Source organism: Ixodes scapularis, unplaced genomic scaffold (genome assembly GCF_016920785.2).
Source record: "Ixodes scapularis isolate PalLabHiFi unplaced genomic scaffold, ASM1692078v2 PGA_scaffold4__175_contigs__length_147842914, whole genome shotgun sequence".
NCBI classification, from domain to species: Eukaryota; Metazoa; Arthropoda; class Arachnida; order Ixodida; family Ixodidae; genus Ixodes; species Ixodes scapularis.
This window is the reverse complement of record NW_024609879.1, coordinates 54006275-54013990: the sequence shown is the minus strand read 5'-3', so window position 1 is coordinate 54013990 and position 7716 is coordinate 54006275. Positions and strand designations below refer to the sequence as shown.

General features: G+C 45.0%; 1 pseudogene; it reads left to right on the top strand.

The window, feature by feature from the left end:
- Positions 1-6772: 6772 nt before the first annotated feature.
- On the top strand, positions 6773-7455 carry LOC115311219 (annotated as a pseudogene).
- Positions 7456-7716: the final 261 nt, after the last annotated feature.

The window sequence follows — 7716 nt, the reverse complement described above, 5'->3', positions numbered from 1 at the left end:
TATATATATATATATATATATGTTTGTGCATGTGTGTGTATGTGTGTGTCTCGTATATCATTTCTTCCTAAGATATTAACACAGTAAGCAAACATCGAAACACACAGTTATCTAACTCCGCTTAGAACAACAATGACAATATTGGAAAGGCACAACCCACTACCTTGCAGGTGTGGATACCCTCCTTATATTCGTAAATAGGCTTGGTGTTTCATTAACATATATACATTTTTTTTCCGTTTTTTATTAAGCTTTACAAATTTGTTTAAAGAAAGCCGCGAAAGTTGCACTTATGCATTTGTGCAGGTGAGTTATATGGGCAGGAGGACGTAGTATAGGGGGCGAATCGTAACGATCACTCGGCTAATTATTGAAAATTATTGAATTAACTCTTTAATTAATGAAGGTATACATATAGTTTTAATTAGAAACATGCTCAGCGTCGTCGAAAACCACTAAATAACTAAATTTTGGAATGACTTTGAGCGCGTGAGAAGCGTTGCAGTGCACTAAAATTACTAATGTTGTGGAACGCGGTTGATTAGATTATCATCGCGTTCCGCCACTGCTAGCTTTGCGCCTGCTGCACGAGTGTAACTTTGGTGAGGCCCCGAGTTTCCCACGAGCTTCGAGTCGTTCTAAAAAGAGTTGATTTAGAGGTCTTCGATGACGCTCAACGCTCAGTAAGGTTCTAATCGTTACAAGTCTATTTTCACTAATTGAAAGTTAATAACGAAATTTAATTAATTAGCCAACTTATCGCAATGATTAGCGACGCACATAATGTCCCCCTCGCCGCATAACTCACCTCCACGAGCCGCATAAGTGTTACTTCCATGGCTTTTTTTAAACAAATATGTAAAGCTGAAAGAAAAACACCGTACACACACACACACACACATATATATATATATATATACACATCACGGGCACTAATAATTATCCTACGGGTCTCCGCCGTTTATTTTCTTAAAATCGATAGGTGGGCCCGCCCTTTACATTAGAGTAATGGGCGAGGATCGCTGCGTGAGTCCACCGTCAGTGCACTTAACTGAGAAAGAGTTTTCCTTTTAATATCGGGAGCCTGAAATTGTCTACAAATAGTAAAACCGTTCCAATAAATGTTCAGTTGTAAGTTAGCGCCTGGTCCTGTCTCGCCTTCCTCGTGTCCTCGTTTTTTGGGCGCTTCACGTTTATTTTGGCTTTCGGCGGGTTTCTAATATTTTGATTCTTTGATTCATTGAATTATGCACGGTTCATTAATGTGCCTATGCTTGTTTATATAAACAAATGTACATATTCACACATGTATATATATATATATATATATATAGAGAGAGAGAGAGAGAGGAATGACTGTTTTGTAGGTCAACGAAAACTGAACAAGAGAGTAAACGTACCTCGAAGCATTTAGTGGAGTTTCATGACAGATCGGTCGGCGTTTGACTAACTCCGGACAACACCTCGATCAATATGTCACTAAACTTCACTATATATATATATATATATATATATATATATATATATATATATACAGAGAGAGAGAGAGAGAGATAGATACATACAGGGTGTTTTTTTTAAGCTAACAGATTTGTTTAAAAAAGCTGTGAAAGTTACAATTATGACGCTTGTGGAGGTGAGTTATACAGACAGGGGACATATTATAGGGGGCTAATCGTAACGATCAGTCGGCTAATTCATTAAAATTCGTTAAATTAACTTTTTAATTAATGCAAATAGACGTATGGCTCCAATTAGAAACTTGCTCAGCGTCATCGAAAACCACTAAATCAGTAATTTTCAGAGAGACTTTGAGCGCGTGAGAAGCGTAGTAGTGCACTAAAGTTACCACTCGTGGAGCAGGCACAAAGCTAGCGGTTGCGATAAGGCGCCCGCGGGATTTTTCCGTCTCTTTTCTAGCCCCAGCCTTGTACCTGCTCCACGAGTGGTAATTTTAGTACAATACTACGCTTCTCACGCGCCGAAAGTCTTTCTGAAAATGACTGATTTAGTGCTTTTCGATGACGCTGAGCAAGCTTTTAATTGAAACCATATGTCTATTTTCATTAAATGAAAATTTAATTAACGAATTTTTGTTAATTAGTCGACTGATCGTTACGATTAGCCTTACATAATATGTCCACCTGGCCGTATATCTCACCTCCACAAGCGGCATAAGTGTAACTTTCACGGATTTTTTAAACAAATCTGTTAAGCTTCAAGAAAACACCCTATCTATATATATATATATATATATATATATATATATATATATATATATATATATATATATATATATATATCGAGAAAAATATATTCCAAAAGATATTTGGCCCTTAAGGAGATGGTCTTCCGAATCAAGGAGAAATTCGGCAAAAAGTTGTGTACGGTAACGTTTCTAGCCTAATAGGCTAGTAACGTTTCCATACACAACTTTTTTTATACAAAAACTGTACTGGGATCTAGATTACTGCTTAAAGCCGCTTTGTGCACGACGAACTAGGCACCATCATGGACATTCCTCAACACCATACTTTGCACGCACTAACGTGATTAAAGTTTCGTTTTTTCCTCGTACAATTGAAGAAAGGAATTTTCTTTCATGTTCGGTTTTTTGGTCTTTTGATTTCGCTTCATTAGAACAGCTATTGTAGTGGTGTTTTTGTATTTCGATGTGTCTTGGTGTTTTTATACTTAGTGCTTACATGCTTCGGTATTGTGCTTCTTGGGTAGACACTTGTTTTGCTGTATCGTACCGCCTCTTTCATAATTTTGCCGATTTGTATGCCTTATTTCTTGTATTGCTGTTGTTTTTTTTTGCACGGGTTCTTGAGTTTGTACCCTGCCCATCCTGCTTGCACCACGTGCGGTCTGCAGTGCTTAATAAATATAGAAATAAATAAAATAAACAAAAAGAGAAAGAAGTGGTTTTTTTTTTTCGGACTGAAGAAAAGCTTATCAGGCTAGAAATGTTTCCGTGTGCACAACCTTTTGGCGACTCTCCTCGATTCCGAAGACCATCTCCTTAAGGGCAAGTAGCTCTTGGAATATATATATATATATATATATATATATATTGTTACAAAGCAAGAAGAAGTAAGGCTCAGCCAAAAAAGCCCGCTCATCTCGGGCAGCAGCGGAAACGCTCGAGGGTTTCCGTACAACTACATCTTCACCGTCGTCTACAAATCAGGAAGTGGAACCTTGACACCGACAGCTTATCTCCACGTCCGCTTCTGAACGACGCGCACCTTCCTCCTCACGAATAAGGGCCAGATGACGACCGCAACTCTAGACAATATCGATATTGCTACAGCGCAACCCTCAGACGATTCCCTGGAATTACTGATTTATTTGCAAGGCCACCCAAAATCGTGCACTCAACGCACCAAACGACGCGTCCATCTATTCACTCTGCGTAGTGGCATTCTTTAGTGGCGGAACTGCGAGCCCCAAGAACGACCGTGACTCCGTGTAATTCCACTACACGTACAAAAAAAAATAATAGCAGCAAATTACGACGACCCCAAAGTCGGACACCTTAAATTTTCTAAAACATATTTCAGAATCTGTGAAAAGATTTATGGACCGGCATCCACTGTAATCATAATAGGCATGTGCGGCAAGCGAAGAAACAACCAACAACTGCGCCTCCTGGACCACACCGGCCACTTTCTTCACTAAGCCACCCATTTCAGCGCATAGGACCCAACTTTCTTGGTACGATCCCCCAGTCACAAGAAAAGAGTCGATGGATAATCGTAGGTATCGACTACCTAACCCGGTATGCCGAAACAAAAGCGCTCTCCGCCACCAAAGCTCTCCATGATGTGCATTTATTTCTTCATTCCGTCCTCTTCCGACATGGCGTCCCCAATTCATCATGACGGGCCGCGGAACGCCGTTTGTAGCAAGCTTCAAAAGCCTGCCGCCTTGCAAACACAATTCATAACGTCCCCACCGGACATCATCCACAAACAAAAGGCTTGGCGGATAGGTTCAACCACACTCCGGTCAACATGGTTTCCACGTATATCAGAAATGGCCAAGACAATTGGGATTTAATTTTACCATACATTGCATACCCCTACAATACCAGCCGTGAAGCCACCACCGGTTACTCTCTGTGTGACCTCCTGCGTGCACGCGAGCCGTTTTCCACAATAGACACTCTTCTGCCATACATAGACGACTCTTCTCTGGATGTTTTCACCCAAGCCATGCTTTACCGCACGGATGAAGTTTGGCAACGTTTCCGCGTTCGAACATTAAAATCAGAGCAGCAACAAATTATTCGTCACGGCGAAAACCACACTCCGGTTACCTAACACATTGGTGGCGAGGTTCTCATTTGGACACCCTCTCGTAAGGCCGGAAAGATGCGAAAAGTTCGAAAAACAATCCAGAGGCCCCTTTCGCATCTCTCACCAGCTGTCCCCGACAAGCTTTGAAGTGACTCCCGTCATACCGCCCCGGGACAATCGCTCTAAACCAACTGACGTCGTTCACATTGACCGACTGAAACGCTACCACCGCCAAGTTCCATAGCTGCATGGCCGGCGGACCGGCCCTCTTTCAACAGGGAGATAGTTGTTAGGAAGAAAGAAGTGAGGCTCATCCAAAAAGGGCCCCGCATCTCGAGCAGCAGCTAAAAGCTCGAGGTTTTCTGGGACGGTTGCTCCAATGATTGTACTGGCGGCTCCATCGTAGTCAATATCTCTTCACTGTATTAAATCCATCTACGATGATGTGACTCAGTGTGCAAAAGAAGTGCAAGTCAACCTATGGATCGGCTCGGAGGGACAAGGGAAGACGACGAAGAAGAGAAGAGATGGGGAGCGCGGTGCAGGAAGGGCGTGCGAAGGACTGGCCGGGAGAACCTGCGAGAACGGAACAACACCATGTGCCAGGACAATCGGCTGCTCGCTCGTGCTGTCTGATCAGCAGCCTTGTTCCAGTGAGGGCAGCACATAGAAACCTGCGCTGTCCGGCTTCCTGCTGCGAGAGCACATGGTGCGATGACTCTTGGGTCATCGACGGAAGCCAACTGATCCCGCTCCTGACTGCCAGCCATATCTGTGGGCCGACAACGACCGCTCCAGACACGACACCCACTGCTGCGAATGGTTGTTCAAATACATGGTGACTGTTGCGTTCCCCTTTCTTTCATTTCTTTAACTAAGTTTTCTTTTTTTTTTATTTTAGTATAAGCATATGAACTCCTGATTTCTTTTGTAAATACACGTGTTAAGAAAACGAAAGACATTGTATCTTGTCTTTATTTCACCCTAAAGAACCCTGTTACAATTAACTGTCGTCCGCGACAGAACAATATATTGTCTGTTGCCTCGTTTTTCTAAGTAACAAAAATTAATCAGAATGGAGGTTAAAGAGTTAATGCCTTTGGGCGCTGAGTTGGGACTGGCAGGAGCGGAGTTGAGGACTTGGGTCGACGAGGAGCGAGCACGCCAACGAGAAGAGAGGGCTGCTGAGAGGGAATCACAGCGCCTCAAGGCACAGAGTGAGCAACGCATTGTTGATTTAAAAATTCGCCTTGCAGAGGCTAGCGCAACCGAGATAGGACGATCAGATGGCAGTGAAGGGTCACGTCGCGCATCTATATCGCTATCTCCTGGTCCTCAAAAAATTATGCCTGCCTTCGATGACAAAAGGGACGATCTGGACTCGTATTTGACGAGACTTGAGCGTGTAGCGCATGGGCAAGATTGGCCACAAGAGAAGTGGGCGACTGCTCTAAGCATGTGCATTATTGTCCCAGCTCTGTCGGTTATAGGTAGGATGTCGCCTGAAGACTCTTTGGAGTATAATAGAGTGAAGAGGGCTTTGCTGCAATGGTTCCGTTACACAGCAGAGGGGTACCGCGAGAAATTTAGAGAGAGCAAGCCGTTAGACGGAGAGTCAGGGAGCCAGTTTGCTGCAAGACTAGAGGGGTTCTTCGACCGCTGGGTCACTATGAACGCATGCCCAAAAACGTATGAAGGGGTTCGTGACCAGATCATCGGGGAGCAATTTCTTCGGAATTGTCATCCGAGGCTCGCGGTCTTCTTAAAGGAAAGAAGCTGTAAGACCGTTTCGGCGTTGACCGAAATGGGGGACCACTTCCTGGAGGCGCAGGGCCAGCCTAATCTGGCCAATTTCAGGAGGGAGGCCAAGGAAACCTTAGATTCCCTGAAGGAAGCCAGAAAAACGCGTGTTCTGTCAAGTGTGTCAGAGATCAGGCCACGAGTTCAGGCCATGTCCGCGAAGAAAGAGCGGAAAGACAGAAGTTTCATGTTTCGTAAAACCCGATGATGATCCTGTTGGTAAGACGGACGCGTTCTCACGAGGAAGGAAGAAAATCTCAACAAAGGCCTTCAGAACGCCGCCCATAGATATGACTGAAAAGGCGAGACCAATTCTGTCGGAAGGTATGCCAATCACAGAAAATGTATTAAACGGCAGAGCAGTAAAGGTGTCGAAGAACACCTGGACTAAAACCGTGGTAGTGCGCCGGCAACTGGTCGCATCTGAAGATTTTACTGGCCAAGTCAGTCGAATATTTTTAGTGGACGGGACGTGTCTGATGTTGCCAGAGGCAAACATTTACCTTGTGTCGCCGTTTCTAACGGGACAGGTACCCGCCAAGTGTATGGACCGTCCTCTGTATGACGTTTTTGAAAGGAATATTCATGAAGCGAAAGACTCGACCGAACAAACCTTGAAGTAGGTGGCTGACGCAGAAAATGAAACCGTCGCTGCCGTCGACGGTAGTATGCAGAGTACGGTAGACCAACCTAATAACGTTAGGGGTGCCAGGGAACGGGGGGACCTGCTGCTCTCGCAGTGGAGCGAAACCGGCGTTAAGGAGCGCCTGAAAAGCAGGTCAACCACTCACGAACAGCACCTGGAAAAGAAGCTGCTCCAGCAGGTCTTTGATATGGAGCAGAAAGTGCGCCCCAAGCCCCGCAGAGTGCACCACCCCAGGCCGCGCCTCAAACAGAGGGACCCTGATGCCCAGAGAGTGGTTTCGCCACTAGGAACGACCGGTACCTACCCTGTGCCGGAGACAGATCCTCACGACAGCGTCGCGAACGAGTTCATCGAGGCCTACAGCCTGGCAGGAGCCAACCCTTCCGCCTCGTCCGGAGAGGACACCATGATGCACAGATACGGAGGGGCCAAGAGGAAGTGTCAGGATGGACGGCAGGAGTTCCTTGAAAGGCAAGTGGACCGGGAACAAATCAAGGAAAAAGAACTGCAGCTTGAGCGGCGAAGGCTCAATCTCGACGAAGAGCGGCTGGCCTTTGCGAGGACCAAGTTTGAACAGAGATGGTGGTCAAGGTCAGGAGGCTGGACATGGAGGAGGGGGAGCGCAGGATACGCGACGACACGGACAAGATGCACCTGGAGCTCATGAAGACGATGTTCGACGAACTAGTCCGGAAGGCACAGTGATCGAGAACTGCCAGGAAACACTTCGTTACGTATGAAGTGTTTTGGTACGATGGTGGGCACTATCACTGAGGGTTGGGGTAAGCGAAGAGAATTCAATACATTCTTCATTACGATATATTCATTACGGTCGAGATCAGTGCAAAGTAGAATGGATTGTAGCCATTCATCGATGGAACTTTTTTTAGTAATCTACCTCGGGTTCTGCATTTTTGGGAGCGTATTTTCAAGGAAATTTGAAAAAAAAATATGAAGACGTGAAAG